Source organism: Macaca fascicularis, chromosome 15 (assembly GCF_037993035.2).
Source record: "Macaca fascicularis isolate 582-1 chromosome 15, T2T-MFA8v1.1".
NCBI classification, from domain to species: domain Eukaryota; kingdom Metazoa; phylum Chordata; class Mammalia; order Primates; family Cercopithecidae; genus Macaca; species Macaca fascicularis.
This window is the reverse complement of record NC_088389.1, coordinates 7951779-7972972: the sequence shown is the minus strand read 5'-3', so window position 1 is coordinate 7972972 and position 21194 is coordinate 7951779. Positions and strand designations below refer to the sequence as shown.

General features: G+C 48.6%; 1 long non-coding RNA gene and 1 pseudogene across 1 annotated transcript; both read left to right on the top strand.

Moving 5' to 3' along the window:
* The first annotated feature begins 1417 nt into the window (after window positions 1-1417).
* Window positions 1418-3781, top strand: LOC141408717 (uncharacterized). The gene is made up of 4 exons (XR_012425019.1): window positions 1418-1674; window positions 2626-2748; window positions 3327-3514; window positions 3636-3781. It is a non-coding gene; the product is annotated as an uncharacterized lncRNA (long non-coding RNA).
* A 2730-nt stretch (window positions 3782-6511) lies between these two features.
* Window positions 6512-20134, top strand: LOC135967597 (SH3 domain and tetratricopeptide repeat-containing protein 1-like; annotated as a pseudogene).
* The last annotated feature ends 1060 nt before the right edge of the window (window positions 20135-21194 follow it).

Here is a 21194-nt window from a genome sequence, read left to right as displayed (position 1 = left end):
TTGTTACCCAAACAAATGTGGAAACAGCCTAAATGCCACATCCTGTCATGAAGTATATTTAGCAGTTATTCACTCTATTCTGATCTCTACCCATTCCACCTTTTCTTCATGGAACAATAATTTGACAGTTGGTTATGCAGAACCAGAGTAAGTCTAGTTTGATTGGCAGGAAACGATTTTGGGTATGAAGTGCCCTTTAGGCATTTATTGAACTCTTGTTTGTACCACCGCTGTGCTGGACAGTTTATAAATATTACTTCTTTAAACAAGGCCTATGGAGTCAGGCTGCCTGGGTTTTGCTAAGTAGTTGTGTCATTTGGGGTAAGTTTTTAAGCTTATATAAACCTGACTTTCATCTATGAAATGGGATGACAAGGGGTCATTATCATCTCACAGGATCGTGCAAATGTGTGTGTAAAGTGCTTAGTTTCGTGCCTAACACATAATAACTAGTTAGTAAAGTTATTACACCATCGTCGTCATATTTAAATGTAAATATTAAGAGCTAATAAATTTGTAAAAGGTACTATACCTTTACCCCTTGACTACTTTAGTTTTAAGTGGTTGGGTTAATTTATCCCTTAAATATTGGCCTCTTGAATACCTTGAATTTCAATTGAACGTAGCCAGAGGATTTCATAATTGGACCATTGCCTCTGGAAGTTGGAGCTTTGTTTGTTCGTTTGGTTTCACTTCCTACACTAAGCATGTGGCTGTGCACACCTTTATGGTGACTTCTGGTACTGGGGAATCAAAGCTTCATTCGCTTCTTTGGAGGAGATGATCTTATGCTATATGAAGCACTCAGACTTTGTTAACTGTGTACCATCCAGACAAGACCAGGTGCTTCCCATGGCAGCCTGTCCTTTTCTTAGCTCTCTCATCAATCTAGCCTGTTCCTTCTATTCCTCTTTATACTAGAACTTGTCTTTGAACAAGGAATGTTGTTTTGTCACTGCTAGGTCCCCAGCAATTAGTAATGCCTAGCACATACTAGGTGCTTCCTGAATGTTAATAGGTGATAATCTAGCAGAACACAAGATAAATCCGCAGGTTGAGATTTAAGCTGTGTAGTATGAACGCTGCATTGGCAAACTTATTAAATCAATTTTGTTAATACAAGTTTAACATATCTTAGTAACTGACTTAGTTCAGGAATCATTTACTGAGTGTCTTCTAGGCCAGACATTGGGGACAGAAAGGTAATAATATATGATCCCTGCCTCATGCACAGGAAGTCTAGTGTGATGGACGGGCACGTGCCAATGGCTGCCATGGAATATGGTGAGCATTAAGATAAAGGGGCACCCTGTGTGCCCTTGGAGCACAGAGCAGGGTTTGTGTTCTGGGAACATGAGCTCCATGTGAAAACACAATTTAAATTTTCTTTTTTTTTTTTTTTTTTTTTTTGAGACAGAGTCTTGCTCTGTGGTCCAGGCTGGAGTACAGTGGTGTGATCTCGGCTCACTGCAACGTGCTTCCCCCAGGTTCAAGCGATTCTCGTGCCTCAGCCTCCTGAGTAGCTGGGATAACAGGTGTGCGCCACCACGCCTGGCTAATTTTTGCATTTATAGTAGAAATGGAGTTTCACCATGCTGACCGGGCTGGTCTTGGACTCCTGACATCAGGTGATCCTCCCACCTCGGCCTTCCAAAGTTCTGGAATTATAGGCATGTATGTATTCATCCTTTTAAATATCTGCGGGTAGAACTTAACTTTAAATGGGTACTAATTAAACTATTGAATGACTTTAGTATGGATTGAATGACTTTGCTTGGGCCTCGTTTTTAATTTCCTTCATTAGAGGAAAAAAAAAAATGCACGTTGAATATCCCTCATCCAAACTTGGAACAAGAAGTGTCTCAGATTTCTTTACATTTTTGGATTTTTGAATATTTGTATTATACTTGCTGGTTGAGCATCCTGAATTCAAAAATCCAGAGTCTGAGCTGTTCCAATGAACATTTCATTGAGCGTCACGTCGGCACTCAAAAGTTGTGGATTTTGGAGTTTCTGGTTAGGGAGACTCATCCTGTATGGGTGCTGGGTTGTTGCAGGAGTTCCGGACCAGAGGTTGGGTGACTAGGCTTTGGTTTTCGCTTTGTTACTAAACAGGCTGTTTTCTTCCATAAGCTCAGCTTTAGATCCCCCGGTTGTCAAAGAACGGAATGGGCCATCTGATGTTTAAGGCCTCTGTTAGTTCTGACTTGGAGACACCTGGCTTCAGTTCATCTTCCTTAGGAGTGGACAAAGAATATGGGAATTTTGAAATTGTTAGTCAACATCTACAGGGTCGTTGCAGCCTGGTTTTGGGTAAAGGTCATCTTTAGTGAGCCCAGGGAGAAACAGTGGTTTAGCTGTCAGCTGAGAGGGGTAAGCGGTCCTATTAATTTTCCTCTGTGTTCGTGAAAGCATTGTTAAGGGTCACAGCGTTAGTGGAGCAGGCTGGAAAGAGGAGGGGAACTCACTGTTACAGGTCATATTGAATGTCTTTTCAGTCACTAAATGCTTTTTATGATATGTTTTTCAGGATTTCAGTGTGGTATGATTTCTCTGTGTTAAGCACAGGAAATTTAACATCAGCAAAAGAGAATGCTCTTTCTTTTTTTTTTTTTTTTCTTTGAGATGGACTTTCGCTCTTGTCACCCAGGCTGGAGTCCAGTGGCGTGATCTCAGCTCACTGCAACCTCGACCTCCTGAGTTCAAGGGATTTTCCTGCCTCAGCCTCCTGTGTAGCTGGAATTACAGGTGCCCGCCAGCATGCCCGGCTAATTTTTGTAGTTTTAGTACAGATGGGGCGTTGTCATATTGGCCAGGCTGTTCTTGAACTTCTGACCTCAGGTGATCTTCCTGCCTCGGCTTCCCAAATTGCTGGGATTACAGGCATGCGCCACCATGTCTGGCCTTGAATGTTCTTTCTATGGGAATCTACAAAAGCCAGCTTTTGAGTCTAGTGGCAGAAAACCTCTTCTTCATTGTTTAGCTGTGCTGTGAGCTTGGAGGGCTTCAAGCCCAGCTGAAAAAGCTGTAGTATTTTATGTCAGTTGGCTGTCTTGGAGAACTTAATGAGCACTGGGCTGGAGTGATACTGTCAGAGTTCATGAGCTGTTTGAGACTCTCAAAGCCTAGATACTGGGGTTGCCCAAATACATTGGCTGGACTCACTATTTCTCTCGGGAGTCGGGGGATGGAAAATGCTGTGGTCTTAACTCTTCTCTTAATTTGACAGTGCTGTTATTAATGCTAAGAATGATTTCATACGGTTGCATTTTGCTTTGTAATTCACAGAGAATTTTAAAATCCGTTATCTGATTTTATTCCCTCAGCAGTTCTGTGAAAAAGGTAGAGCACTTTCATATCTTCTGTTTTCCCGTGATTCTCTTGTGGCTCACAGAAGCTAAGAGCCTTCACCAAGGTCATAGGGTGAATGAGTCGCAGAGCTGGGAGTAGAGGCTCAGGCTTCTAGTGACCCTGTTTCTTCCTTGATTGCTCGCTCTGGTGGCGCTATGTTCAGGTAACTGCGCATGATCGGTTTGGTCTTTTGTAAATCCCTGCCCCATTTCGGGGGAGGTTCTTGGGAGGCTTCTATTCGTTTTGGAGCATTGAAGTATCTTGTCCTCTCTCCCTCTTCCCAGATGCATGGGCATTTCTGCAGGCCCCCAGGCTGGCCCTTGTGCATGGGGACGTCTCCTGCCTCCATGTTGCTTGCACGCCCCCTTCTGAAGGTGCTCTTCCCCGCATGGAACCCCCTCGTGCCTGCCTCCACACTGCAGGCTGTTCGGTAAATGTTCCTAAGTCAGCATCGTTGTTTTCTAGAAATGGGACGGGGTATGGATGCCAAGTTCTTTTCTGTGTGAAGGCTGCAATTGTATCATCTTGCCTTCCCTGTGTGTGCTCCTTGAGGTTGTCGCTGTGCTGCGGTCATCTGTGTTCCCTAGGGTGCCTTCCTTGGAGTCCTGGCCGTATTAGACATGCAGTCAGTGGTCATGGCCTAAATGAGAGAAAGGCCAACAGAGTCATTAAATCTGGAAAATGACAAGTGAGGGAAAGGAATTTTTATTGAAGGCATGTGAAAAAGAATCTTTTTAGAAAAGTTGACCTGTTTCTCAACTGGAGTTGAATTTCAGCTCAGAAAAACAGCTGTGTGCCCAGAGGGCTTTGGGATTTCAGTTTGTGACAGATGAATTGAATTTGTTGTTGTATGAATGTGCTATCCTTTTGTGGTTTTATTAGGCCTTTCTCCCAAATGGAATCGATTTTTCTATAAAAGTCACACTTCCTTTTTGAGAAGTGTAACACTAATTGTATGGGATGGTCTCCCAAAAAATTACCATCCAGGAACCAAACACACTGCCTGAGACTCACGGCCCCTGGTTTCTGCCTGTGCAGCTGCAGGGCAGAGAGGCATGCTCGAGCTGAAATCAAGACGCATGTCTGCATCTTCTCTTTCTTGACTGCTGTTTCATCTCTGAGCTGGCCTGCCTTCAACGTCTAGGAGCTTGGTGGGTGTAGACACATTACGGTATGGAGGAGGGATATGGCGTTGCCACAGCCAGGAGACTCGCTGAAGTCTCTGTTCTCTTCCTGCTCACTGCTCTGACTTTGTATAAGTCACATTTGTAGGGCTGTGCACAGTGGCTTACACCTGTAATCCCAGCACTTTGGGAGGCCGACCTGGGAGAATCTCTTGAGCCCAGAGTTTGGAACCAGTCTGGGCCACATGGTGAAAGCCCATCCCTACAAAAAATAAAAATTAAAAAATTAGCCAAGTGTGGTGGCTCATGCCTGTAATCCCAGCTACTGGAGAGGCTGAGGTGCGAGAATCACTTGAGCCTGGGAAGTCAAGGCTGCAGTGAACCATCATCACGCCACTGCACTCCAGCCTGGTCAGAGCAAGACCTTGTCTCAAAAAAAGCAAAAACAAACAAAAACCATGTGTAATAGTGGCAGTAGTTAACTTTTGAAAGTTTGGAGAAGAGTTCCTAAATACCTGTGACCATGGACAACTTACTTAGCCTTTCTCTGCCTTAGTTTCCTCATCTATGAAAAATGACAGAATATGGTACTGATCTTACAGGATTTCAACGAGAACCAAATGAGATCAAACTCAGAGCCTGGCACCTCGTGAGTGCACACTCAATGTTATTATTTCAACATTTTAGAGGAAAAAGAATGCTAATGGGTCATTATGGCTAAACATAGTCTATCACTGACGTTACTCATGGTATTGGAAGGAACTTGAATTCCATATAGATAGTGTGATGGAGAAAGTATTTTGGGCATTGGCAGTATTTATTCAAAGAACAAAGGACGTGTCTGTCTTAGTCTTGATTTGCATTTTTGTGTGTCTGTGCTCTTTATAGACAATTAAGACATGGAAGCCTGTTTATGGCAAGCTGGCAAATTCAGCAAAACATGGAAAAACCTGTTAGCACAGTTTGCACGTGTGCGGGCACAGAGCAGCCAAAGAAACACACACGTTTTCCTGTATTTTAAAACTCTCTGGAAAAAAGAAAAAAGACATTAAACCATCGCCCAGATGGCTTCTAGAGCTAGAACTTTTTCCTTGAAGTACATGAGTATGGCTGTCAGACATCTGAAACCCGAAGCCATCTTAAAACATCATTTTGATGCTACCCCCTGCCTGCCCTTTTTTTCCATTTGTAAGGGACAAGGATCCAGGAAGGAAAGTAACAGCTTACAAAGGCTTTCGTTACAATTAATCGTTCATGTTCTTTCTTTTGGTATCTTATTCTATGTTTACATTTTATTTTTATTTATTTATTTATTTATTTTGAGACAGATCTTTCCTCTGTCACCCAGGCTGGAGTGCAGTGGCATGATCTCGGCTCACTCCAACCTCTGCCTCCCAGGTTCAAGTGATTCTGTGCCTTAGCTTCCTGAGTAACTGGGATTACAGGCGTGTGCCACCATGTCCAGCTAATTTTTATGTTTTTAATAGAGACAGGGTTTCTCCGTGTTGGTCAGGCTGATCTTGAACTCCTGAACTCAGGTGATCTGCCTGTCTCAGTCTCCCAAAGAGCTGAGAATACAGGTGTTAGCCACCGCGCCTGGCCGCTGTTTCCATTTTGTAACGCTAGCATCACCCCAGTGTAGGGTGGCTAGGGGTATTCTTCTTTCCTGTTTCCTGGTGTATTTTCCTCTACAGTATTAATCTTTAACATACTTTTTGGTAGTCTGTCTCTACCTAGAAAAATATGTGTTCCCTGTTATATCACCAGTGCCTGGCACATAGATAGTCAATATTTGTTGAATGAATGAATGAATGGGCTGAAAGAACCTTATTCTTCTTTCTTCTGTCCCTTCACACCAAATGCTTTTGGAAAATGCTATGTGTACAGGGATCATAAGCAGGAGAGGTTACACACATGGCTGTGGGATAGCCCATGATCCTCAGATACTTGTCTGGAAAGAGGTGGAGTACTTGAGTAGAAATGATACAAGATAATTTCTTCAGAAAATCAGCCAAGTGTCATAGCTTTTCACAGTGATGTTCGCGTATGTGTGTATGAAGAGCTGTCGTGGCCTAGAATCACGGGCCTTTAGATCCCTTGTACAGATAGAAAAATAAAGGCCAAGGCCCAGGAGTGCTGCAGGCCACCGAGATAGAGTCCCTGTCTGCCCTTCTCAGTGTCCGGTCACTTCTCACTGCACTCCCCTCTTTACTGCTAAAGCCACTTTCCCTGACTCTGAATGTGTAACCACGAGGGAGAAAATGTCCTCCAGGCTCACAGTATGTGGAGAAAAAGCCCAGCAGCTGAAAATAATGTTCACAAAGTTTGTACTTAGAAAAAGTGGCCATTTCTATCATGTCTTTAAATTTCCCTGTTTCTCATACATTTTATAAACAAGACATTAGAAGGAGATTCGGGAACAGCAACTTTAGAACAAGGGGGAAATAATCAAACCTAGAGCATTTCAGTTTCTGTTTTCTTCTCAGTTTAGGGCTGAGGCACTTTAGCTTCCTGTCTAAGGGACTACTCAAATCTGATTAGAAGCTATTGTGGGCTGGTAATTATCCATAATTTTAGGAAGACAGATGCAGCACCAACTCTGTTCTCCAATAACAGGCTTATTAATTTTAAATTTGCATGGCAGGAGAATCAGATGGCGAGGTGGGATAAGTGTTCAGATGCTTGGTCATGGATAGCTTTTTACTTCCACGTATCACATGGGGATTTGGGACCGGGGAAGCCCGCTGAGAACTGATGATTGTCTGTCCCCTAACCAGCTGGGTTCTTTTTCCTCCTGAGCTCAGAAAGATTGCTCCTACTGCAGCCAGGGAAGACAGGTTGTTGACTGGTTAGAAATCATGGCAGGTTATTTTCTCCACCCGCAGTTCGCAGTTGGAAAGCAGAGCTATCAAAAAATTATCTTCTCTATTGTATTTCAAATCTGGGTGTTTAAAAAATTATATAAGCAAATTAAGCATTTCTTGGATGGTAGCTGTGTGTGTTCTTGATGCGAATGAGAGGTGCATTCCCTTGTAAAATCCCTGGGACTTTATAGGAGGATGTGAGCCTTAGAACAGAAGTTGGTTTTCTAGATGATCCTGTAGACATGATGCTGAGCACTAGACAAAGATGTTGATTGAAGTGATTTAAAAAAATTTTGTCTGAGTTCAGATTTTACACCAATATTTAGAAAATCTGCAAAAGGACTTGGAGGAATGTTCTCAGGCATCCAGTTCAGCCCCCTGCGCACATTGTCATAAAATCCGAGTGTGTGTACAGGGAGATGCATTCCTTTCTGTTCTCATCACAGGTCCTTCCCTGGCTCTGCACCTGCCTGTCATGCACGTCCGTGTGAGGAGACCACCAAACAGGCTTTGTGTGAACAATAAAGTTTTTTAATCACCTGGGTGCAGGCGGGCTGAGTCCGAGAGAGTCAGGGAAGGGAGATAAGGGTGGGGCCGTGTGATAGGATTTGGATAGGTAAACGAAAATTACAGTCAAAGGAGGGTTGTTCTTTGGTGGGCAGGAGTGGGGGGTCACAAGGTGCTCAGCGGGGGAGCTTTTTGAGCCAGGATGAGCCAGGAAAAGGAATTTCACAAGATAATATAATCGCTTAAGGCAAGAACCGGTCATTTTCACTTCTTTTGTGGTAGAATGTCATCAGTTAAGGTGGGACAGGGCATTTGCACTTCTTTTGTGATTCTTCAGTTACTTCAGGTCATCTGGGTGTATACATGCAAGTCACAGGGGATGCGATGGCTTGGCTTGGTCTCAGAAGCATGACATTGTCCTCTTCCCGACCTTCCCTACCTTTTCCCTCCTGTGCGGTTCTCTCACAAAGTGAATGGCCTCAGCCACAGCTTCTCTGCAGCTGCATCAGACTGTGGCGACAGGCATGGTGGCTCCTGCAGGGCCTGCTGTTCCCACGGAGCCCAGTCTTGCTTGCCGCTGCAACCTGGTCACCATTTTGCACCGAAAGTATGTAATTCTACAGAATGAGAGCCAACATGCTGGGAATGGAGGCGTCTTTATCACGGTGCTCTGCATATTTTAATCTTGGGTGGAAAGTATGGAAAAGTATGTGACACCTGTGGTTTGATGCCAGAAGGACGTTGTGAACTTGAGGTGGACTGAGGATGTTCAGGTGCAACAGGCATCCCGGCTTCATTAAATGAGACTTCTCCATCTCCCTGCCAGGCACGCACAGGTGTATGGCCACATCTTATGTGTTATCCTTATCTAGAGTGCGCCTTGTCGTCATGCTTAAAGTTCCATGATGATATTCTGCCTCATAGAGTAGGTCCCAAACCACATTCAACACAGAAATGTACTCTTGCTATTCTACATAGAAAGTGCTTTCATATACCAAGTGGGAGAGCAGTCCTAAAATCTGGGCTGGAATCGCAGAAGGAAGGCATTGGAAAGCAACAGATTCCCTAGTCCAAAGCTGATTTTTGATGAACCTAGAAACAGGACCAAGAGAAGTGAATTTGCCTAAGGCCCTAACAGTGTCTCACGGTAGCATTTGAACCTAACAGTTTCTTGACCTATTTCTTTAAATGATTAGTCATGCTTCCTCTGATTCCTATATAAACGTATTCCTCATTCATTCTTCTGTTTCAGTGAATTATTGCAGTGCTACCACGTAACAGTATTTGAGTCAAAATGTGGCAGTGTTTATCCTTTTCCAAGGTTTTTAGTTGCACAGTTTGTCAAAGTTGTGCTTACAGTTTCTTGTTGGTTGCAAGGTGTCCTTTCAGAAGCCAATTGTGTGGTGTATTTACGTTGATTGTTGGAGGTAGCTTGGTTAGAACCTACTTCGAGTGTCTGGTGTGGGCCTGGGGGCAGTGACAACTGCCCGCTTCATGGGCAGAGATGAAGTTATTGCTTCCTGGGAACTACCATCCTCCTGGCCACACTCTCTAGCCCATTTCATTTGTGTTGGTTTCCTTGGCATCTGCATGGTTCTGGCTTCATGTGAGTCTCATTTATTTTAGCATATGACTTCAGGCTGTGGGGAAGAATGGCCATTTTAGCACAGAGATGCACACAAAGGAACAACTGGCTAAATGTGTGTGAAGACATTCTTGGGGGGGGGTTTATTTCTTTTATTCTGTAACAGGCAGTCTGGGAAGCATTCTGGACATGTGGCCTGCGCTGTCACAGTTCCTCCCTGCAGGATCGCAGATGTTTGGAGATTGTAGTGATAACTGTTATCATTGAGAATGTCATTCTCACAGGCTCTAATAAGTCAGGATTTATTCAGTGTTAATTTGTTAAAGATAACTGTGTTTCTAGCCAAATCCATGGGAGACGTTTCTCCTGGCAGTGTTGCTGTGGGTATTCCCGTGGCTTAGTCTTAGGGGAGCACACGCCTTTGAATACTGCTGAAGCTGTGAGTACCCAAAGCGCACCGGAGTACTTTTGCCATACGGGGTGTTAGTCACTGATACACGTCTCAGTCAGACCTGATGGATTCTTGACCCCTTCCTTTTTTAATTTTTTAATTTTTATTTATTTATTTTTTTTTTAAGAGCACAACCCCTCAGGTGGCCACCATGAATCTCTGGTGTTTTCAGTTGGCTGCAGCCTATTTGTCATCTGTGGTTCAAACATACTCGAAGCCTGATGATGCTTGCCTCGGTTGTTCTTCTGCTGTGTGACCTCCGTGCCCGCAGGGTTCAAGACTGTAAGAGCTGGGAGCCACCTTCACAACTACCAGGGTTTCCAGAACCTCCTTTATCTACTCCTGGGGATGGAAGAGATGTCATCAGAGGCGGAGGCCTATTAGGTTTACATGCCATTGATAAAGAATGAGGTTTTCTTTTATATAAGGGGAGCTTCTTATAACGTGCTTTACTAGGGTAAAGAAGCTTTTGAGGTTTGCTTTCTCTGGAAAGATAATTTGTGATCCTGCAGTTGTTTTCAACAAAAATATAATTTGCATACCAGTGCATGTTGTATTACTGAGCACTGGCTGACAAATGGTTCTTAACTCGTCATTCACTCCGCCACTGTTTCTTGAATGGCATATGTGTGCCAGCTGTAGTAGGAACTTGCTAGGCTCTAGGACTAACCCTTATGAAATAGGGGTCCTGGGGGAAGCAAATGCATATAACTATAAACATTTGAGGGGATATCAGAGGGGGTGCCTATAGGTGCAAAACTTCGTTCATTCATTGCCCCATCTAGGAGGTTTTGTGTCTTAGCAGCGTGTTCCATAGCAACACATCCCTCTATCAAAATATTCATCATATTATTTTGAAATTCTCTGCTTAGGTATGTGTTTTTCCGACTAAGTTTAGAACTGGTTAAGGACAGGCTATGGCGTATGTATTATATATATCTACACACACACACATATTTATATATACACATTACCATTTTAAATATACAATATATATTTATATATGTACACACATATATATTTCTTCCTCTCTATACATACACACCATACACATATATATATATATACACACACACACACACACACACTTCTACTGCCAAGCACAGAAAGTCAAAACTCGGCAAGGGTTCTTTTAGTGTTCATGAAAAAATGGGTGTGTTAGTTGAGAGCGTCCTTAAGTTGCCAGGGGAAAGACAGGATGGATTCACAAAGGGAGATAGTGTGTTTTTTTTTTTCTTTGTTTAACTCTTGAATTCCAAATAATTCTGACTTATGGAAAAGTTGTAAAAATAGTATAGAGAATTCCCATATACTCTTCCCTCAGATTCCCCAAACATTTCACCCCATTTGTACTTTCTCTCTCTGTGGATATAATTTTTTTTTTTTTCTGAAATGTTTGAGAGTGGAAGGTAGAATGCAGAGCAGGGTGAAAGGCGGAAGGAGAGAGGTGGGTTGGGAGGCTTTTTATTTTTTTTAACCTTCTAAGATGGAGTTTCGCTCTTGTCATCCAAGCTGGAGTGCAATGGCACAATCTCGGCTCACTCTAACCTCTGCCTTCTGAGTTCAAGTGATTCTCCTGCTTCAGTCTCCTGGATAGCTGGGATTACAGGCGCCCACCACCATGCTCGGCTAATTTTTTATATTTTTAGTAGAGGGGTTTCACCATGTTGGTCAGGCTGGTCTTGAGCTCCTGACCTCTGATGATCCACCTGCCTTGGCCTACCAAAGTGCTGGGATTATAGGCGTGAGCCAGTGTGCCTGGCGATTGGGAGGCTTTTGCAGTAACCCAGAGCGCTATGATGAGGGCTGGACCTGGTTGGAAATGATGAGGAAGGTGGGAAGTGGTTAGGTCTGGCATATATTTTGAAAGGAGAGTTTAAATGGGTTGGATGACAAGAGAGAGAAAAAGAAGTTTTAAGGATGATGTCAAGGATTTTGGCCTGAGTAACTGGAAGACTAGAGATGCTGTTATTGGGATTGGGAAGACTATGGGAGGAGTGGGTTATAGCAGGGGGAATCAAAAGTGTGTTTTCGGCATGCTAAATTTGAGGTCCAAAAAGGGATGTGAAGAAGTGTTGGCTGGGCACCGTGGCTCACGCCTGTAATTCCAGCACTTTGGGAGGCTGAGGCGGGTAGATCACCTGAGGTCAAGAGTTCGAGACTAGCCTGATAATTATTAAAATCGATGATTGATGTTTACTAATTAATCATATTATTGCTTCTAATACTGCAGGGGTGAACACCTACCTGTGATGTTGTTCCTAATATCTAGGGACAGAGAGCATTTTAGTTTTAATACCACAGTAGGTGTACACTCACCCTGTGACACTGATCCTAGTATTGAGATGGGTAGAATATGACGTGGCTCCCAACATAACAATGAATGGACAGCCACCCGGTGATATTGCTCCTAATATTCACAGAAGAAGCATATGATATTACTCCCAATATCCCAGGGAGGGTACAGCTCTTCTGTGATATGGTTCCTAGTATCTGGAGGGGGAGAGGATGATAATAATTCCAGTATCGCAGGCTGTCTTCACCCACCCTGTGATATTGTTACTAATATCCTGGAAGGGAGAGGATGATATGACTCCCCATAGAGCAGGAGGCTTACACCCAGCCTGGGATATTGTTCTTAATATCCATGGAGAGGAGAGGCTGATATTACTCCCAATGTGGCAGGGGGTGTACATCCACCCTGTGATATTCTTCTTAATATTCCAAGGCTGAGAGGTTGATATTACTCCTAGTATTGCAGACACCGTACACCGCCGTGTGATACTCTTCCTGATATCTGGAAGGGGAGATGGTATTAATCCCCATATCGCAGGAGGTGAACATGTACTCTGTGATATCTTTCCTAGTATGCAGGGAGAGAGAGGATAATATTATTCCCAATATTGCAGAAGATGTACACGCCCCCCCCCATGATATTGTCCTTAATATTCCAAGACACAGAAGACGATGTTACTCCCAATATCACAGAAAGTGTACACCCCCCAGTGATGTTGTTCCCATGATCCAGGAGGAAAGAGGATGATATGCCTTTCAACCCTTGCACCCTGCAATGCTGTCACCCTGCAACACCGACACCAGCTCAACCTGACATAGGACCAGAGGTGCTGGCTGGGGGTGTTCATTGCTTCTCTTTTCTCCCTTGGCAGACTCAGTAGAGGAAACTGAGACCGAGCAGCCGCAGGAACAAGGTAGGTTTTGCCAGTGGCTCAGGCTTCCTCTGGTTATGAGCTGGGCCTTGGAGTAACGCCGGGGGAGGGGACAGAGGTGAGTACAGTGGGCATTGGATGCGGCTGTCACACCTCTGTGGTGTGGGCTGGGGACTTGAGGGACATTGCTTGAGGTGGGCCTGAACCTCCCGTCCACTCTGGCACTGGAGGCTGTGGGGTCCCACACTTCTTCCAATGAACGTGCTGACCCCCGCCTGGTCCCCGACCGAGGTGGGGCATCCTTTCCACTGCTGGGACCCACATGTAGCTGTGGGTTCCTTTTTCATGATCTGGAGAAGCTGCAGTTCACCCTGTGCTCTGCCTCAGAGATGGGAGGCCACACAGCCCTCAGCGGGTAGCAGAATTCAGAGCCTTAGGTTGCAGGGGCCTCAACTGAGGTCCCTGAAGGGTCTGCTCCTTCCTGAGGGGCTGATTCAGGGAGGCACTCCCGTCTCCCCTCTGCGGCTCTGTCTCTTCCCCTCACACAGGGTCCGCATGTGGACAGCCTGGTGATGTGGATGCACCAAGGGCCCTTGGAAGTTCCCGGGGAATGGGATCCATCCCAGTACATTTGGGATGCAGGCACAAGGTCCCAGAGGAGGCCCGGGAAGCCAGTGCGGAAGGGAAGGCTGTTGTAGGTTTGCCTTGGGGAGGGGGTGGTTCCACCCTCTGCCAAAGTCTCTGGAGCAAAGGCACGTGGCTCTCCAGCTGCCCCGGAGGCCAGGGTAGTGGCTGGGAGGGGCTGTGTGCCTCTGCCGGGTCGGGAAGATTTCTTAGCTAATCTAGTGTTGTCAAGTCACATTAGCCTCTAAATCATATTTATTTATTTTTTTAATTCCAAGGCTTTACAGTTGAATAAGGAGACAGTTTGTATTGAAAATAGTTTTTACATGTGAGCTTGAAACAGAGAGTCTGTTTAAATCTAGTTTTTTCCTTCCCATTAATGCCTCCTTTCATCCCAGGTTTTCCAACAGGAAATGCGCTTGTTTGCTCACCTCTGGGAGGGGGCTTTGGCTAGGAATCCACCAAAGCCAGCAGGCACCAGTGGGCTGCTTGAGCAGTCTGGCCTTTGTTAACCCTTTAGGAACCGTGGGCTTCAGGTTTTCAGACCATCCAAGGTGAAGGTGGTCACAGGGGCCTGGAAGCTTTCCCATCCTTCCTGCAGGGATGGTCCGTTTCCCTGCACGGAGCTGGGTACATGGGTACAACACCCCTGTCCTGTGCCGTCGGTGGCTTTACCAATTTTGCATAGCATCTTTTGAGCTGATCAATAGCTCTGATTGACTGTTGAGGATTTCATGGATTCCTGTACCCCACCGGGGGGCCCAATATGCTGACAAAAGTTACATTTGTAGTTGTAGTGCTGCATATACATGGGTCCAGTTAGAAGGCTTTGATTGTATCTAAAGGGAAAGGCGTCTCTGAGGGATCACTGAGCTGGCATAGTCTCCTAAAACCATGCTATCAGGTGGGCGACAAAGCAGGACAGGAGGGTGATTTTGTAGGAGAGTCAATTTTGTAGGAGAGTGATTTTGTAGGTGATTTTGTAGCAGGGCCACGGGCCTGCGTGTTCTCTGTGTCCCCGGAGTTCATACGTGCTCCAGACCCTGGGTTTGCATTGCGCATAATTCTCAAGGGCTCATGGCAAGCTGCGCCAGGGACACAGAGGACGGGAATGCGGGGATCCTGCCCCAAGTGGACCAAGGACTCACTGTTGGACTCTAATCTGTCTAGGTGTTTTTGTGACTTGCAGAAATACCTCCACCTTGCCTGGGCCTGGAGCCACAGGAGACCCTGCCGAAGGTGAAGAATGTTCTGGAACAATGCAAGACCTGCCCAGGCTGCCCCCAGGAGCCAGCGTCCTGGGGTCTCTGTGTAGCATCCAGCAACGTGAGCTTGCAGGACCCCGAGGAGCCCTCCTTCTGCTTGGAAGCTGAGGACAACTGGGAGGATCCAGAGACCCTGAGCTCACTGCTGCTGTTCCTGAACACCTCTGGATTCAAGGCCAGCTTCTGTGGCCTGTACAACCTGGCGCTGCCATGGCTGAGCAGCATGTTCAGCAGCTTTAGCGACGAGGAGGAGCTGACTGGGTGCCTGGCACAGGCCCGAGGGGCGGCCAAGAAAGGTGGCCTCCTTATGGCCCTGGCCAGGCTCTGCTTCCTTCTGGGGCGGCTGTGCAGCAGGAGGCTCAAGCTGTCCCAGGCCCGGGTGTACTTGGAGGAAACACTGGGGGCCCTGGAGGGCAGCTTCGGGGACCTGTTCCTGGTGGTGGCTGTGTACGCCAACCTGGCCAGCATTTACTGGAAGCAGAACCAGGAGAAGTGTACACAGGTGGTTCCCAAAGCCATGGCCCTGCTCCTGGGGACGCCGGCCACATCTGTAGCACTGAGGCGGACGGGGAGCTCCTGCAGCTGGGGCTGCAGTGGGCGGTGGGTGGCCAGAGCCAGCAGGCCTAGGCCCGGGCCTGCTTCCTGCTGGCCAGGCACCACGTGCACCTCAAGCAGCCTGAGGAGGCCCTGCCCTTCCTAGAGCAGCTGTTGTTTTTGCACAGGGACTTGGGAGCCCCAGACGCTGCGTGGCTCTCACACTGCTGCCCACTCCTGGCTGACATCTACAGCCGCGAGTGCCTGCCCCACCTGGTGCTGAGCTGTGTCAAGGTGGCCTCATGGAGGACACAGGACTCGCTGGCTGGTTCGCTGAGGAACGTGAAGCTGGTGCTCCAGAACGCCCTCCAGCCCCAGAGCCTCCCCACCCAGACTTCCCACTACCTCAGGCGAGCGCTGGCCTCCCTAACCCCGGGCACAGGCCAGGCGCTGCGCGGCCTTCTCCACGCCAGCCTGGCCCAACCGTACAGCCACCATGGCTACCATGGCCCAGCCATCACCTTCATGACGCAGGCGGTGGAAGCCAGTGCTGTTGCTGGAGTACGTGCCATCGTGGACTTCCTGGTGGCCCTGGCCTGGCTGCATGTGCTTCATAGGCAGAGCCTGGTGGCCCTGAACATCCTGCAGTCTGTCCAGGATGCAGTGGTGGTCAGCGAGGACCAGGAGGGTGTGATTGCCAACATTGGTGGCCGTGGCTCTGAAGAGGACGGGCCAGACGAGGCAGGCAGCCGAGGGCTACTACCACGCCCTACGGGTGGCTTGGCACCTGGGCCAGCGGAGGAACCAGGCAGTGGTGCTGGCCAGCTTTGGGACCTTGTGCCTGCACGCGGGTGCCAGCAGGCTGGCCCAGCACTACCTCCTGGAGGCTGTACGTCTGTTCTCGAGGCTTCCGTGTGGGGAGTGTGGCCGAGACTTCACCCACATACTCCTGGGCTACCTCTTCACCCGCCAGGGCCCGGCCCAGCAGTGCAAGGGCTACTACGAGTGGGCCCTTCTGGTCGCCGTGGAGATGGACCACGTGGAGAGTGAGTGCCCCAGTTCCTCCTCTGCGCCTTCTGGGGCCACTTGGGTCAGGGCACACCTGGGGTTTGTGATTCGGAAACAAGTGGTGGTTTTTCCACCATCGAAAGCGCTGAGTTATGGCCAGCAGCAGATGTTGGCAAACGCCCTGGAGACAGGCCGTTCCCATGTAGGGCCAGCCCCTCTGTACCCTACTGAGGCAGGCAGCTCTTCCTGGTTTGCCCAGGGACCATCCTGCCTTGAGCACGGAAAGTCCTGCGTGCTGGGAATCCCTAGACATAACCCTGGGATCAAGGCATGTTGTGCTGAGCTAGGACTTGGGGCCCCTCCATGAGCCAGGCCCTGAATGCCAGTTCTTGTGCCTGTGTTTGCTTGGTATCTCGGGAACCCTGTGCACCGGTCATCCCACTTCACAGAGGACACAGGGGCGGGTGATTGGCCAAAGCCACAGAGCAGTTCACGCAAAAGCAGCTCCTGCTGAGTGTGCCAGGCCCCACCCACAAAAGGGGCTTGTGGGGTCCTCGGGAGGGAGGTGCTGAGCGTGGGAATGTGAGCTTCAGGCCAGAGAAGCCACAAAAGGGTGAGTGGCGTGATGGCGGGGCAGAACTTGGCCCCGGGTTAGGGAAGCCTCTTTAGTCTGGGACCAGAGGGTTGAGAGGATTTAGTCAAGTAATAGGTGTGGATGAGGGGCTGGTGGTGTAGCCTGTGAGAAGGCCCAGGGGTGAGCGAGTGGGGGTGAGTCAGCGAGGATGGGTGGGGTGTGAGTGGTGGTGAGTGAGTGGGAGTGTGAGTGGGGGTGAGTGAACAGGGCTTATGCAGGGAGGTGCAGAGTTGGGAGGGGGTGGGTTGAGTGCTGGATGGTGAGAAGCTCTTCTGGAGAGCTAAGCAGGGCCTGGGGCCTCAGGCTGTGGCTTCGCCTTTTCCCCAAGAGCACTGGGGAGCCATGGAGTGCTATCTAACAGTCAGTGCAGACCGAGCAGTGAATGGACAGTAGCTGGGCAGGGCTGTCCGAAATCTAGGCCGCAGAGAATAGATGAGGAAGTTGAGGATACTGTTGAGTCCCCTCTGCCTTACAGTGCTTTGTCATGGCATAGTGACACCACTCAGAGGTGCCTCCTGTGGCCTGGACCAGAGCTCCAGGGGCTGTGCCCAAATATGAATCTGCTCATTTCCCAGCACAGGCCTGGCACCCACTCTTGGCCCTAGGAGTGATGAGATTTTGGAAAGGACCGTGTGAAGGGGCCCCGGTCCCACACATCTGCCCAAGGAAGGTTGGGGGGTTCAGACCCAGGCTTCTTCCCCAGGGACATTCTCTGAATGGAAGGAGACCCTCCAGGAACCCAGCTCCCCAGCCCCCACTGCAGCCTCCGGTGGCTCCTGGCACAATAGCCTGTGGCACCTCCTCCTACGAGGCCCTCCCCTGGGTGCTGGGGGATTCAGACTTGGAAATGCAGGCCAGGGAACGGGGATCATGCTTCCCTGTCTCCCCACCCTGAGCTGAACGGTCCGGGAGACCGAGGGCGGGGCTGATACCCCACATGCTTCCTTGGGGTCATTTTTGAGTCACTTTCAGTAGTTTGTGTCCTTCTAGGAGTTTGGCTGTTGTGTCTAGATGGTCTGGCTTCTTGGTGTACAATTGTTCGTAGTGTTTTCATGGAATCCTTTTATTTCTGTCAGGTCGGCAATCATGTTTCCTCTTTCATTTCTGATTTTAGAAACTTGGGTTTGTAATTGTTTGTTTATTTTTATTAGAGATGGGGTCTCATCATGTTCTCCCAGGGGGGTCTTGAATGCTGGCCTCAGCGATCCTTCCCCCTCGGCCTCACAAAGTGCTGGGATGACAGGCGTGAGCCATGGTGCTCAGTCTCTGATTTTAGTCGTTTGTGCCCCATCTTTGTTTTCTTGGTCAGTCTGGTGAAAGATTTGTCACTTTTGTTATTATTTTCAAAAAACCCACTTTTGGTTCTGTTGATTATCTCTTTTGTTTTTCCATTCTCTGTATTTTTACTTCCCATTTCCACTCTCACATTTATTATGTTCTTCCTTTTATTCACTTTGGGTTTAGTTCATTTTCTAGTTTCTCAAGGTGGAAAGTTAGGCTTTTGATTTAAGATTTTTTTTCTTTCTTTGAATGTAGACATTTACAGTTATAAATTTCCCTTTCAGCACTGCCTTAGCTACATCTTGGTGTTTTTGATACACTGTGCTTTTTTTTTTTTTTTTTTTTTTTTTAAGTTTTGCTCTATTGCCCAGGCTGGGGTGCAGTGGTGCAATCTTGGCTCACTGCAACTTCTACCCAGGTTCAAGTCATTCTCATGCCTCAGCCTCCTGAGTAGCTGGAATTACAGATGTGCACCGCCACACCCGGCTAATTTTTGTATTTTTTTTTTATAGAGACAGTGTTTCACCATGTTTCCCAGGCTGATCTCAAACTCCTGGACTCAAGCGATCCTCCCGCCTCGGCCTCCCACAGTGCTGGGATGAGAGGTGTGAGCCACCGTGCTGGCCCGGGCTGTGCATTTGTTTGTATTCTTTTCAAATTAATTTTCAGTTTCCCTGATGGTCTCTTCTTTGACTCACTGGTTGTTTAGGAGTGTGTAGTTTTCACATATTTTTGAATTTCCCACGTTTCCTTCACTGTCGATTTCCAGTTTCGTGCCAGTACAGCTGAAGAACACCTCTGCTTTGGTCTCAGTCCTTCTCCCTTCACTGAGGCTCATTTTGTGGCCTGGCACATGGTCTGTCATGGGGAATGTCCCATGGGCGCTCAAGAGGACTGTGTATTCAGCTGTTGTTGGGGGGCGTGTGTGACAGATGTCCATTCGGCGTACCTGGTTTCCTTTGTTAATCTTCGGAATGTTTCTGACACTAGAAAATCAGAAGCTTTCCACTGTTCCCAGCGCCCTGGCTTTGGGAGAGGCCAGCGAACCTGTGGGTTTGGAGCTTTGTTGCATGAGAGAAGCATGTGTGGAAATGCCAGGTGCCGGCTTTGAACCCCATTCCCCCAACATGATGCCGTGTGTGGCAGACGTGATGCTTGGCTTTGCTCTCTCAGGGTTCCATCTGCGACAGGGGCTATTTGTGTCCCTGGTCTCATCATCTCAGGCTGAAGGTGGCCCTGGTCCTGGCCAGAGGGGCTTTGTGAAGCAGAAATAGATGGCCTGGTGCAGGGGCCGAGCCTGGCCAGAACCTCGGCCCTGGGAGTTGTAAAGAAGGCCGGCGTGTACCATGAGCATGTGCACCAAGCTGTGCCCATGTCACGGTGTGCTCGGCGCCTGCCCTTGCACAGGTGCATGGCCTGTCTGAGCCCAGGCTCCCTGCCTATGGGGCCCAGGTTCACAGAGGTGTGAAAGAGACAAGCACAGAGCAGGGGCCTCTGAACCCAGCCAGCCTCGCTTCGATGCTGGGAGGCTGACGTCTTCCATTTTGTCTTCTGCCCAGGCCAGCTGCGGGCCGTCCAGCGGCTGTGCTGCTTCTACAGCGTCGTCATGCCCAGCGAGACCCAGTGTGTCATCTACCACGAGTTCCAGCTCTCCCTTGCCCGCAAGGTGGCCGACCAGGTGCTGGAGAGGGAAGCTCCTGGACACCACCAGTCAGCTCTACCTGTCCCTGGGCACCTAGTGGTGAGGACTGGCTTTGCAGTGGTGGGGGTGTGGAGGGGTGCAAGGGGGTAGGGGTGGCAGGGAGGGGGGCACAGGGAAGCTGGCCCAGGGCCTCCTCAGCCCCTTTCCTTTGGATCATTTGGTTCCTTGGCATCAGATGCTTTGAGCTGGTGGGTCTGGGGTCGTCCCAGGGCTGCTGCTGGCTTGTGAGTCCCAGCTTGAGTCTCCCTTGTTGGGTCAAAGGTCATCTCAACCCCAGCAGAGGCAGTACGTGCACGTGCACTCTGGGCTGTTCTTCCTACTATGGTGGCCTTTGTCATCTGACCTCTGCCTGCCCCGAGTCTTGACTCCTGGCCTTCATCTGTCCCCTTAAATGTGACCACAGCAGTCACCTGTGGCTTCTCTCCCACAGAAGACAGAGCCAATTGTGTCACCTGCTTCCCCGGGGCAGGGTTTCAAGGTCTCACGTCCCATATGTGGCCCACTCGGCTTCCCCCGAGCATGCTGACCTGGTGGGGTAACCATGGCCCTGGCCACCCCACCCACAGGGCCTGGTGACATTGCTGCAGTCACAGCCCCTCAAGTGTTGGACTTACTGAGAGAGCAGGGAAGGGGCCAGATTCCATGGGGACCCAGGAGACTGGCTCCAGTCTTGGCCTCAGGTTCACAGAAGGAAAATGGGCCAGTGTGCTAGAGCCATGCTTCTCAAATTGTAGTCCCTGGACCAGCAGAGCAGCATCCATGTCACCTAGGAGCCTGTGGCAAGTGGGAGTTCTAGGGCCTGCCCCAGGCCTGTGGAGCCAGAAGCTCTGGGGGCAGGGCCAGCAAGCTATAAGGACAGGCCTCCGGGTGACTGTGATGCCTGCACACCTTGAGAACCATCGGCCTAGATAGCCTCTGAACACTAACGGCTCCTGGTGCGTTTGGAGAAGATACAGGCCATGTCTGGGAGGCAGGGGAGATGGACTAGCACACTCTTCCTGCCACAGGGCAGCATGATGCTCGATTCCCTCAGAAGGATGTCCTTCATCTTTTCCATGCCGTGTGTGTTCACCCTGGCCCTCCCAGCAGCCTGGGAA